Genomic DNA, 14,622 nt, shown 5'->3' with positions numbered 1-14,622 from the left:
GGAAATGAAGGAAAACAAGAGGAGAGCCAAAAGGACATAGGTAGAGGCCGTGCAAGAAGCCATCACTGCCAAGGTTTTGAGGAAAATATGGAGTAAGCATTCAGAATAGCATATATGGATTGAGTTAGCCAACCCAAAGTAGTTGAGATTAAAGCTTTGTTGTATATATACTATAATACATGAAGCAGTGATCACAAGCTGATAAGGGTAATTCTTGAAGTCTAAGTCAAAGGAAATTGACCTGTTGTGTCTGACAACAACAAGTCCATCTCCTTTTGTGGCTAGTCATTTTGAGGTATAGCGCAGATGTGGCTAGCGCTTTTCCTTGGGTCGTTATAACTTATACATAGAATCCTTGAATACGTGAAAAGCAAATGGACCCCCAGGCCAAATAAATTTCCAACTTCTTGAAAGTCAAATTTCCTTAGTAATTGAGAATAAAGAAGTATATTGTTTTGATGTGCTCAAGAATCTCCTGACTCTTTTTTCACTGTCACTAACAATTTTTTTTCTTAGAAAAAAAAAAGCAGGAAAAAAGGTAAGGATTTATCATCACATGTTGTACATGATTGATGAGGTCCATTAAGTTCCAACTTATTACTCTCATTTTGAAATTTAATTGAATTCACATCAATCATTTTCATGAAAAATAATCTAGTGCAGGGTAGACTCAAAATAGAATAAAAATTATGACCAGCTACTAACATCCAAGAATGTACTACAAGTGATACTCATAACAAGCCCATGTATAAATTAAAATTCTTTATCTTCACTCACATCTGACCCAAAATAAATAAATAAACAATAGATCAACACTATGTTTTTACAAATGAACAAACTTACTTATTTATAATTTAGGAAAAAAATTGACTACTGTCTAAATTTGCCTTACATAATCAACCAACATTGCAACATAGATAATCATAGAAGTTTCATGGTTTACAGGTTAGGTTGCAGAGGTAATGCTAGGGGTTGTTTTGACCTCAAGAGTGCCTATTCCTTTGCTAGGGAGGTGGTTGATGTGGAGGATGTGGGAAGTATAGATGCTGGTTGGATATGGAAGTTAGATACTCTCCCTAGAATTAAGACTTTCCTTTGGAGATGCCTTCATAATAGCATAGGGGTTAAAACTTGCCTTGTTAGAAGAGGTTTTGTGGAGGATGAAGGGTGTCCTGTGTGCCAAAGAGAGCCGGAAACCATATTACATGCCCTTAGAGATTGTCCTAGGGTAAACCAAATATGGAGTCAGCTGGGTGTGAAGGGAAATAATAGTGAATTTTGGAGGAGTAATCTGCATATGTGGCTGCATAACAATGGGAAAGTGAGATGTAGTCTTATTCAAGGGAAGCCACCTTGGAAAATCTTGTTTAACTTTGCTGTGTGGTGCATTTGGAAGAGCAGGAATTCTTTTGTTTTCAATAGGAAGAGCCCAAATCCGAACTTGTATAGGGAGATTTCCAATCAAGCAGAAGAGTTTATGTTTTGTGTCTCATCTCCACACAACCCAGGCCGAAGAGTTAGCAAGAGAATCAAGTGGGAGAAGCCGCCCATAGGATGGAAAAAATTGAACACTGATGGCTCGATTATTGGGTGTATGGAGAAGGCGGGCTGTGGAGGGGTAGTGAGGGATGAGCATGGGAATTGGGTTGCTGGTTTCACTAGGCATATAGGAGCAACTAATATTTTTGCTGCTGAATTGTGGGGACTGAGGGATGGTCTTTTGCGGTGTAGAATATTTAATATCATTGTTAAGATAGATGCCAACGTGATTGTGGATATCATGAAGAATTCTGCTTATGTAAATCAGATTATATCTCCCATTTTGGACGACTGCAGGCAAGTTCAGTTGAAGCATTGCTACCGCTAAGCTAACCGTTACGCTGATTTGATGGCTAGACTAGGAGCTAACCAAGAGCAAGAATACATTTTGTTTTCAAGTCCACCTGTGGACTTAGCTAAAACCTTGGAGGATGATTCTGCTGGTGTTTTCTTTAACAGATTATGTACTGATCTAGATGTAATTTGTTGAGTTTTATGAAATCGTCTTTTTACCCAAAAAAAAAAAAAAAAGAAGGAAAGAAGTTTCATGGTTTAAGTATATACAATCATCATAGTTTTCTCACCTACTAGTGACCAAAAGGAGTAATAGAAGAATTAAAACCTGCTGGGTTGTGTTCCTAGCAAACTTGCGAAACCAAAAGGGAACCAAAAATTAAAACCAATCAAGCAATAAAGGGACCAAACGAAAATTTTAAATATATATAATAAAAAATAAAAACTAGATGGAAAAAGGAATGAAAAAAAGGGATGTACCGAAATTTAGAGGTGATAGACGGCAGATTTCGCGAACAAAGAGAGATGCAGAGAGAGATAGAGGAAACTGTATCTTTTATCATTAACATCAAAGGGAAAAAGATATGTTGCTATCGAACTGAGAAAACTGTGGAACAGACAACACTTTAGAGCTCCGTGGGCTTGTGGGATTCTTAGAGTTGCGTGGGTTTGTGGGATTGATGGCTTGCGAAAATTTTGAAATACAGCCTACGTTTTCTTCGCGGGAATTTCAATATAAAATTTTATTCTTTCTTTGGATATAAAATATTTTCAAATGTAAAATATTTTACATATAAAAAATTTTATTATAAAATATTTTCAAGTATTTAGAAGGATAAATCACATGAAAAGTGCAAGCCATCAAGTGTTTGAAGCTTGCTGGTGGTGCCTAGATTGATTTGATTGACTATAAATATTTTACTTTTAACTAAATATTTTATTACAAAACAAACACAATAAAATATGAAAAAAAAAAAATCACAGAGAGAGAGAGAGGTGAAAACTGAAAAGAGGGAAAGGAAAGAATTGTTGGTCAGAGGAGGTGAATTTACAAGAAATGAGGGAGAGAGTCATTTTTAGATTTCAGGGGCATTATAGTCATTTTATATGTTCTAATGGTATTTTGATCATTTTGTAGGTTGTAATGGTATTTTTTTTTTTTAAATGTTAGAGGGAATTGAAGGAGTTTTGGTCATTTTTTAGATTTTGAAGGAATTTCGGTCCTTTCTAAGGTTTTCGAGGTCATTTTGGTCATTTTTTAGGTACTAAGGGTAGGCGTGTGTAGCGAACCCTCCAACCCACCAAAACCAACCTAACCTGATTCAACCCACTGGGATAGGTCAATTTGTAGGAGATGGTGGGTTGGGTTGGGTCATGATTTTTTTTTTTTTTTTTAACAGTGAGTCAGGTTAGGTTTGGGTCATAAGATTTACAAACCTGCCTAACCTAACCCGACCCACCTATATTTAATATATTTTTAAATTAAAAAATATATATTATATAATTTTTATTTTTTTTCCCTCTTCCTAAATAAACATTACACCACTAAGGCATGGGAGAATGCATATGTGGTTGGATTTGGACCCTACACTTGGAATGACTGTGAGCAAAGTAAGAGGAAGCATTGGCTAAAAGATCCTGTTCTTGGTCCGTGCCAAATGTATGACTACTTTGAGAAGGAAGTAAGATATGCACCTTATATGATACTCAAGTACTCACAAAAAAGGAGATAGTGACTTTCTAAGGTCAACAACTATGGGGACACCCCTTATTGGTTGAATGCATGTTAGACTACCTTAGAGACACGTGTATCATTCACAGTACTCCTAATGTCCCTTTTAATGTCCAGGACTTGTTTCCCAAGCAGTGGCAAAGTCACCTACCCACAGGTCTCAGTGCCACATTGGTGCAATCTCTATCCTCTAGTCAATTTTCCATATCACAGCTATGGAAAGGTCCAAAATAAAGAAATGATGACTTAACATTTGTCTTTGTACTTAGCCATATTCCTCAAATTATAAGAGGAACATTCAGCTATATTTTAGGGTAAGAACCCATATAAAGTTGATAAGATAGGAAGGTAGAAAACAAGATCTCTCTTTAAGGAAGAATGCCCTTATTGTACAAGATTGACCTTAAGCCTATTGTGTTCGCATTGTACAATTCTTTGTTTTTACTAATATAAATTCTTATTTTGATTCATCCAAATATATATATATATATATATATATATATATATCTCTCTCTCTCTCTCTTTATGCTTTAGGTACTTAACTAATGATATTGTCTCGTTTGCTAAATAGGTTTTTGACAAGCAACTTGCTCACTGGGAGTGTTCCAGAGTGGATCAAGGGTAGTACCTAGTATGGGTTTTCCTCCTTAATTCTTGATGAATTTTGCGTAGTGTGGAGAACATAGTTTTTAAAATTGTTTTAACATGATGTTATATACATTACTTTGGACACTGATTTTGAGCTGGCCAGAGAAGCTCGGAGGAAAGAGCTTGAATTTACGCTGGATTAAAATTGACAAACCAGTTGTGTTGTTTTAGGAATAATGCAATATGGAAGATAGCTTAGAATGCTGATTCAGACTGCATGTTTCATGCATTCAATTATACCACTAGCGAAGAAAGACTTGAACGATGGCATTGAATGACAGTAAATTAATTAAATTGTAAAAAGGCCATGTTTTCAATGTTGTTGTTTCTAGAATTTTGTAATGATTTCTTTTAACAATTCTCTGTCCATAATAAATTGTTTCTAGTATAAAAAAAATTGATCAAAATGCTCTTAAAAATTACATCTTGTACTTGTTCATATTTATGTTGAGCTATAATAATTATGTTTTACTTACAGCAAAATAGATATTTCTTACAATAATTTTTCAGAGAGTTCTGCTCCTGCATCACTTTGTCGAGATGATCTGTAAGTATCTGCCTTCTTGAGTGTTATACACTTGCTATCTTTATAACCTTTCCAGTTTTCCAAAACTAAGTGTTTTTTTTTTTTTTCTAATGCGTCAGAAATTTGTTCAAAAGTTCTTCTGGTAGAGACAACTTGTAAGCTTCAAACTTACGAAATTTTAAGGAGAAAGTTTTATTTTATTTTTTTCCTTTATCACTTTGATTTTGGATAACTGACACAATTTATCTACTGCACTAATTAAGAGAACTTCTTGAGTGCTTGGGTAAATCTCCATGTTCACAAGGTAATTATTTATATATATATATATATATATATATGTATATAAATCAAATTATGAGGTATATGCTCCAGTTATCTTGTTGGGGCCTTCTCTTTTGGTACTTTATTTTTAAATGAAAAAAAGAACTTGGTTAGATAATTCATCTTGCCCAAGACAGCTACATAAATGAATTCACAAGACAATGGCAATTTTATTTTTGTTCTATTGTGTTTGCCTGTATTTGATTGTCATTAATGTGGTGTTGCTTCTATGTAAATTGGTATTCATTGCATATAAATTGTGGCGGGAAAGAAACCACCGTTGGACACATAAAATATGATGGGGATGAAGACACAGCTGGTCTGACTAAATATTTTCATATGAAACCTAATTGGGGATTCAGTAACACTGGTCATTTTTGGGATATTAAAATTACCCCAAATGACTATTTAGCAAATAATGTATCCATACTTACAATGGAAAATTCCCAACTATACACAAGTGCACGACTATCTCCTCTTTCAATCATGTATTATGCCCGCTGCCTAGCGAATGGAAATTATACCGTGAAACTTCACTTTGCAGAGATAGTATTCAGAAGCACTATATCTTCTTACAGTGTTGGGAGGCAGATATTTGATGTGTATATCTAGGTAATTCGTCACATTATTTTTTTCTCTATAGGTTATAGTAGAGGATTTAATTGAATTAATTTGCTACAGGAAAAACTAGCATTGAAAGATTTTAATATTGAAAATGAAGCAGAAGGGATTGATAAAGCAGTCATTAAGAATTTTGCAGCTGTTGTTACAAATAAAGTTCTGATGATTCGGTTTCATTGGGCTAGGAAAGGGACAACAGCTACCCCAAACAGAGGGATCTATGGTCCGCTTGTGTCAGCTATCTCTGCGGAATCTGGTAAATGTATTGGGGTTTTATAATCTTTTGTTGTCCAGCTTCTTTCATGCTTGGATTTGATTGACATACAATGTAATCATAGCAATTTGGTGGAAGCAGAGCCACATATTTATCTATAGTTAAAATTGAAAAAGAAAGACTAAAAACAAGCTTATAGTGCATTTAGATGGAAGACATCCAAAGATTTTATCATCTTCTTTTCACAACCATTCCCCACTAGTTTGTCTTGGAACCATATATTGCAATCTTGCCTTTTATTTTATGTATTTTGCTACATATATTTCAAAATGCAGAATTTTAATCACTGTTTTTAGCTATTTTTCTTTTTCTGTAGATTTTAGTCCCCCTGTTGATGGCAAGATTGTGGTTGGAGCTGTAGGTTCGGTGCTACTCCTCATTTTTATGATTTTTGGCATTCTTTGGTGGAAGGGCTGTATGGGAGGGAGGATATCAAGGGAAAAAGGTAATCAATTGTGAAATCTTGATATATAAATTATAAAGGACAATATTCATTTTCTCCAACTATGGTGGGAAGTTGGAACAATGTGAAGAAAAATTTTCCAAGGGCTCATAAATTGTTGCAATTCAATATTTTATTTTATTTTTCTATCTACTTCCATAGATGGATCAGCATGCTAAAGTACACCATGCAAAGTAACTGAATGATTGCTGGATCATGAGCCTATGACTTATCTTGGGATGATGCATGATGATTGGAGTGATTTAGTTCTAATAATGGTGATAATTGAGCTTATGTAACCATGCAAAAAACTCATATCGTTGCTATTTTGTAAAATCTGCATAAAATGGATGGCTTGAGCTAACTCTAGTTGAGTGAATGTCTAATTATCTACAAAATATCTTGGCTATTTATTTATTTTTTTCATTCCTAATAAACTTTTTGTGAAGAAATATGAAAAGAAACAAAAGAAAAGATGTTGTGACAACTTGGGTTTGAGTTCCATTTCATATATTTGAACACCCTCTCTCTCTCTCTCTCTCTCTCTCTCTCTCTCTCTCTCTCTCTCTCTCTCTCTCTCTCTCTCTTAAAGCTTCTGTGTGATCAACTGCATCATGCCTTCTAAAGGCTTTTGCTTGTCTTCTCATTCTTTAAGAAGATACCTAACTACTCAAGAGGCATGCATCTATCTGGTCAAAAATTTGTCTTGTTATACTGTAAGATGTAGCTTGATGTCTAGCCTGATGCCTTTGATAGAGTTAAGAGGATTAGAGCTGCAAACTGGTTTTTTTACATATAGAAAAATAAAACCTACCACTAATAACTTCAATGCTGCAAATAAGATCGGGTAAGGTGGTTTTGGATCAATTTACAAGGTATTTGACAGCTATTTATCTATTATAGAATGTGTGTGTGTGTGTGTGTTTCATCTTTTGCCTTTTGTTCTCCTCTAGATCCTTGAGATTTGGAGACATATATTATGAAATACATACCTGCAAATATATATTTCTCAATTCTCAATGCAAGGTATTCTATTAGATGGTGCTACAATTGCAGTTAAGCAACTTTCTTCAAAATCAAAGCAAGGAAGTTGTGAATTTGTGACTGAAATAGGCATGGTATCTAGTTTACAACATCCGAATCTTGTTAAATTGTTTGGATGTTGTATTGAAAGAGAACAATTATTGTTGGTGTATGAGTATATGGAAAACAATAGCCTTGCACGTGCCTTGTTTGGTAAGCTAATGTTTTATACCTACAATGCATTTTATGTTCATAATAGAAGAATGTGGAGAAATGCTTTTGATGAATTTTATTGATTGGGTTCTAAACATCAATTTCAGGTCCTACAAGTGGCCGATTAAAATTGGACTGGCCTACAAGGTAGAAAATATGTGCTGGCATAGCAAGAGGTCTAACTTTCTTACATGAGGAATCAACACTCAAAATTGTTCATAGAGACATCAAATCTACTAATATATTACTTGATGGTGACCTTAACCCTAAGATCTTTGACTTTGGTTTGGCCAAGCTTTATGAAGGGAAGAATACCCACATCAGCACCAAAATTGTTGGAACCATGTGAGATACCTTCCTTTATTTTTCTATTTATTTATTATCTTTTGTGTTTTTTTTTCCTATTCTTTTCTATTTCATCACCTCTATAGATCTTGATTATGAACATGTGAATAGATATTGATCTTATGGTCTCTAGTGCTGCGTTGCTGCATAGAATATGATAGTAATTTTTTCAATGAAGTCTTCGCACATAGAAAAGTATGTAAAGTACTACGAGATAAGTATTGGCCAGAGTACATTTGACACTTTAATTTGTATATGCTTGGTATCCACATGTGATACATAACCATGCTCATAGAAACTCTTTGCAGCATGGTTTCACATTGATTAGATAGGGTTCATGCTTTTTTATCTATAAGACAAAGTGACACCCTTTAATTTATAGTGTTGAATATTTTTTATACCACATTACTCATGCAATACAAATTCGTGTCAAGTTTCTTGTAGAAGAGAAAATTTTCAGGTTGCAATGAAGCATGAAGAAAATATATAAAGTTACCCCCTAAACGTCGCTCCTGCTCTGCCTCCATATGCAAGAAAAACAATTTTACAACATTCCTTTTTTTTTTTTTAAACATGCTAGCCCAGTTACAACATTCCTTGAGTAAGCTCAAATCTTAACAAAGTACATTTTTTTTGGGGAATCTTCCCAATTATCAAAAAACGACCTATATCAACATAATAAATGATTAGGAAAAGTCTTGATTTTTTTTTTTTTCTAAATTAGACTATTTATTGTATACTCTTTTCTGGAAATCATTTTCCAAAATGGGGAGTAAGGCTCCCTATCAACCATCTCTCCCAAACCTCACAAAAGTGGGAACTTTGTGCACCAGATACAACCTTTCTATTGCATACTCAAATATAAAATCTTTGTTGTTTTCTCAATTGCATGGCTCCTGGTCCATGTAACTCAAGCACTTTGATCTACTTTACCAAGTTTAGAAAACATAATTTTTTTATTTTAATTTATTTGTTATTGTTGCTTTTACTGTCTTGTCATAATTTGTAGTACAATGAAGTTAAACTCAATTACGGTGGCTTTGTTAATTGCATGATTGCATGCATAACCATAAATTGGATAAACTTGTGCTTGGAAACTTGACAAATATTGCACTTGTTGATTTAGAAGTTCATAGGATCATACTAGCGAACCAATTATCATAGCTTAACTTAACATATGTTTTGCAGAGGCTATATGGCACCAGAATATGCATTATGGGAGATTTAAACCTATAAAGCATATGTTTACAGTTTTGGAGTTGTTGCATTGTAAATTATTACTGGGAAGAACAACATGAAATATAGACCTAACGAGAACTGTGTGTCTTCTAGATTGGGTAAGTTACATCCTTCTCATGTTCTTTTGAAACCTGTGGCTAAAGCACATTATAGAACCTAGGTAAAGTTTGCTTCTTTTGGAACTCTCCATTTGACTAGGTCAACCTACTTTATGTCATCCTAGGCTCAAGCCTCATGAAAACATATTTCAATTGAAAATTGTTTGACTATGGGAGGCAAGAGTTTGGCCAAATAAGTAGTATATTTTTGCTTGCATGTTAAACGTTCAAGTTGCATAACTAATATGTCTTCATTGAAATTAAAGTGATATGCGGATAATATCTTAATGTCTTGTTAAAATGATTTTCACCACTGGAAAAGAATTACTTTTGGTAAATATGTGAAAAAGATGAAACTGCAGAAAATGTTGTTAATGAATTGCATTATCAATATTTCAATTTAAAAAAAAAAATTTGTTATTTTATTAATTTTTTTTCATCATTTAAATTGGTAGCCTACTGTATGCTTAGTGCTCACTTGAGAAACATCATTAATATACTAAAGGGAATTATTATTTTTTTTCTTCTTTTTGGTTCTCATTCACTTCTAAAACTCTTATTTTTTCACTTCCGGCCATGGTTTTACATCAAAAAGGGAATTTTATGGAGTTGGTGGATCCAGAATTGGGGTTTGAGTTCAGTAAAGAAGAGGCAACTATAATTATTAAAGTAGCTTTATTATGCATAAATCCATTACCAACACTTAGGCCTCCCATGACTACCGTAGTGAGCATGCTTGAAGGACGAATAGTTGTTCAAGAATTGACCATGGAAGCAAGTATTTATGCTAATGATGTGAGGTTTGAATCCTTTAGAGGCCAATGTCAGACCCTACGAGCTAGCTCAAGCGATAGTCAGAGCCTCCTTAAGTCATCAAATGCAACATGGATTGGCTCTTCTTCTACATTTGCCCATGATTTCTATTCGATTAATCTCAACTCTCAGTAATATGAAGAGAATGCTACTTATCTCCAGCTATGGTTAATGATTAAAAAATTTAAAAGAATGAGAAGTGTGATTTTAATTCCATCATGACAACTTCTTCCTATTTTGTTACTTCCCTCCCTTTAATGAGTTACTAGATTTATGGTTTAAATATCTTCTGATTTCATGTAGGTAAAGAAATGGATAGTGTCATAATTGTTCAGATTCGTGATATCTTTCATAGTTTCATTTCCTTGGATCATAAAGATGACAAAAACCTGTAAGGCCTTTGGAAATTGTTGATTTGCCTACTTGGAATTAAAACCAAATAAAAGAATTAAAATGAACCCAATATGTAATTACAAATATTCATTTAGTATCTGTTACATTTCTTTTTTAATATTCAATTTTTTACAATAAACACCAATTGCCTCTTAGGTAGATTGGTACCTCCCATGCACACAAGTTCTTGTGGGGGTACAGGGAGAAGAGGGGCTTGGATGGTAATATTAGGATGTCTAACCAATAAAAAAAATGTTACGATAAACCGGAGGGTGGGGATGGGGGCGGGGAGGACCGTGGTTTTTCTCACATATTAGGAAATGCCACTAATCAATGCTTAGGTTCTTCCATTAACACTTGGGGTGATATATCCAAATCGTATCACCAAAAATTTAAGAAAATCTAGTAATGCCCTTGTTTCTCTGTGGTTTAGAAGTTGGGTTATTCTCTCTAATTTCTTTTACACAGTAGAATTAGTGTGTCCCTTCGACGAAGGTGCTTAGTATCCTGGGAGTAACACTGTTATTTCTAGGCTTGTTGGGTTATTTTTTTGGGGTTTGGGAAACAGTTTTGAGCGAGTGTGAGGATGGACAATTTGGCTCAATCATGGAATCGGCTTACTCTTTTAGATAAAGAGGGGTCGGGTTGTTGTTTACTTGATGATGATAGCATTGAGAAGTTCTCCATTGCTACAAAGTTTCTAACTAAGTGAGCCATCAACATGGAGGTCATAGCTAAGATGTTTAACCTGATATGGAGAGTAAGGAATGGTTTCAAGATTCAGAGTTTTGGAGACCACAAAATTCTCTTCACATTTGACAACAGGGAAGATGTGGATAGAATTTTAGAAGGCAAACCATGGACGGTTGACAAACACCTGGCAGTAATGAGTTGATATGAGAACGAGTCCCTGCTTCAAGATATAAAATTTGAGAAGACTAAACTGTGTGTTCAACTTCATGGAATTCCGATTAAATATATGACAATTGAGGTAGCAAAGAAAATTGGTAGTGTTTTGGGGGATGTTTTCGTGCCAACGGATCCAAAAATATTTAATGGTGGTCATTTTATATGTATTCAGGTATCCATAGATCTGTGGTTACCTTTGTGTCGTGGTAGACTGATATCTGTAGGTGAAGGAGGTAAATAGGTGTGGATATCGTTCAAGTATGAAAGGCTGCCAAATATGTGCTACTGGTGTGGGCAACTTACTTACAACGACCGAGATTGTGAGTTGTGGATTGACAGTAAGGGCGCACTCACACCAGAGCAACGTGAGTTTGGACCATATTTGAGAGCACCCCTTTCGTTGCTGCAAGATGAAGTGCAATCATGGACCTTGGGTTCTATGCCAAGAAGAAGAGGATGAGTTCAAGTACATCGGGGGACAGCAATTCATACCAGAATTCTAGTCCTGGTAGAGGATATGCACCAGAGCGGTCACTGGGAGTAACGGCTAGCAATGATGACAGCATTGAAGCTGAAGATATTGTCTCATTAAGGGGTAATGAAGTGGATGGGATTATTAGGGAAGATACGACTTTTAAAAACAGAGTTAATGAAACAATCATTAGGGAATTGAAGACTCCTAAGGAAACTAAAATTGTTGTGGAATAAAGTAATAAGGACTTATGTTTGGCACAGGAGTTTAGGGCGGCCAAATTATTGGGATCGGGAAGGAGTACTAGTAAAAACCCTAGTGCACGTGACAACTTAAGTGGTAAATCAAAACTTAACAAGTCATGTGCTACTATTGAAACTAGGGTTCACAAAACAATTGCTACACATGCAACATCTACCTGGACTCGCAGAGAAAGAAGTAAACCCAAGGATAACATGACAGCAAGTTTTCAGTCACAAGGAAAAAAAAAAGAGTGGTTGGATCTGAGGCAAACCACACTGAAGTTACAGCAAAAAGATTCCAAGCTGCTCTCAGTGAAGAAAACACACCTTTTGTAGTGGTGGGAGCTGATGTTTAGCCCTACCAACAACAATGAGTTGTTTAGCATGGAACTCTCATAGACTTAGGAAACTGCGTACAAGGAGAGAGCTTGTTGAAATCATACGGGCAAAAGATCTTGCTGTGGTGTTTTTAGCCGAGATACTTACAGATGGTGCAAGGCTAGAGTTTATTTAAAGAAGTATTGGTTTCGATCATGGGTTGTACCAAGAGTGGGAAGGGGCGGTGGATTAGTTCTTTAGTGGAAAGCATCGTTCAATCTAACGGTGGAAGGTTCGGATAAATACTATATTGACACGGTGATTGATAAAAATACGGTGAATGAGTGAAGATTAACGGGTTTTTATGGTGAACCTGATATAGCTAGAAGACTTGAAGCTTGGACCAAGCTAAGGGTTTTAAACTCATGGCCAGAAAAGCCATGGCTTTGTTACGGGGATTTTAATAAAATTATCAGACAAGATGAGAAACTTGGGGGTGCAAGAAGGCCCTATAATCAGATGCAGCAGTTTAGGGAAGTGATTGATGAATGTGGGTTCATGGACTTGGGATTTGAAGGCTCTAAATATACTTGGAGCAAGAACTTCGAAAATGGAATTTCAATTTGGGAGAGGCTTGATAGGTGTTTGGTCAATAATAGTTGGTTCATGAAGTTTGGGGGTTCCAAAGTGTACCACTTGTCTTGTACTTCCTTAGATCATGTTCCAATTCTCATATCACTCTCGGGTTTGAGCCCACCTATCTGGAAAAAGCTTTTTCGGTTCGAACAAATGTGGCTTTCAAATTCAAGTTGTGAGGAAGTGGTAGTTTCTGCCTGGGGTAGTGGAAGTGGTGTTGAGGTTGAGGGTGATATTTTGAGTAAAGTGGAAAAGTGTGGGAAGGAGTTGGGTTGATGGGAGAAAAATGTTTTTGATAATGTAAGGTTGGAATTGAACCAGTTGAAAAAGGCCCTAGCTAAAGAAGAAAGGGCAGCCATGGTTAGTGGGAACAATTTTAGGGTGAGACAAATTAAAAAAGAGATTGAGATTTTGCAGGATAGGGAAGCAACGATGTGAGCTCAATGATCAAGAATACTGTGGGCAAGTCAAGGGGACAAAAATAATAAATATTTCCATTGTTATGCCACAAGGAGATTTAGGAAAAATTCAGTGGAAGGTATTTGAGATGAGGGTGGGGTATGGAGAACTAGACAAGATGAGATAGGTGAAGTTATGGTTAACTATTACAAGTCTCTATTTGCCTTAACAGAGGGTAGTGTCTCCACAGTCATCTTAGATTGTGTGCTCATCTTAGATTGTGTGCCCATAGTGATAGATGAGGAGATGAATGAAAGTCTATGTCGAGAATTTGAAGCATGTGAAGTAGCTAATGCCCTCCAACAAATGGCACCCCTCAAAGCACCTAGACCAAATGGTATGCCTGTGCTCTTTTATCAACATTTTTGAAGCACGGTAAATCATGATGTCACCTTATCCATATTGTCATGGTTGAACTTAGGTACCATACCAACTTCCCTAAACCATACTTTTATTACACTTGTTCCAAAAATAAACTCTCTTGAATATGCACACCAATTTCGCCCAATTAGCCTATGTAATGTCCTTTACAAAATTTACTCCAAAGTTCTTGTAAATCGCCTCAAAAAATTACTTCCATCCATTATCATAGAACACCAATCAGCCTTCACTAAGGGTAGATTAATTTTGGACAACATTTTGGTGGCTTTTGAGACCTTACATAGTTTACAAAACTATAAGGGGGGTGACTATGGTTATGTGGCACTAAAATTGGATATGAGTAAAGTGTATGACCGGGTGGAGTGGTATCATTTAGAGGAGATAATGAGAAAGATGGGTTTTAGGGAAAGGTGGATAAATCTTGTAATGGGTTGTGTGAAAACAGTATCATATTCTATTTTGGTAAATGGAGAACCATGTGGGATGATTTTTCCTACATGAGGGATTAGGCAAGGAAACCCACTTTCCCCCTTCCTATTCCTTCTTTGTACGGAAGGACTGAATAGTTTAATTAAAAAGACTGAATTACAAGGTGATATCCATGGCTACTCCCTTTGTAGGAAGGGCCCAAAACTAACGCATCTGCTTTTTGCAAATGATAGCCTTATGTTTTGCAGGATATCA

General features: G+C 35.5%; 1 pseudogene; it reads left to right on the top strand.

The window, feature by feature from the left end:
• Positions 1 to 934: 934 nt before the first annotated feature.
• On the top strand, positions 935 to 10,263 carry LOC126728359 (probable LRR receptor-like serine/threonine-protein kinase At1g07650; annotated as a pseudogene).
• Positions 10,264 to 14,622: the final 4,359 nt, after the last annotated feature.

The sequence above is a fragment of the Quercus robur genome, chromosome 5, assembly GCF_932294415.1.
Source record: "Quercus robur chromosome 5, dhQueRobu3.1, whole genome shotgun sequence".
NCBI classification, from domain to species: Eukaryota; Viridiplantae; Streptophyta; class Magnoliopsida; order Fagales; family Fagaceae; genus Quercus; species Quercus robur.
This window is presented reverse-complemented; position numbering and strand designations above follow the sequence as displayed.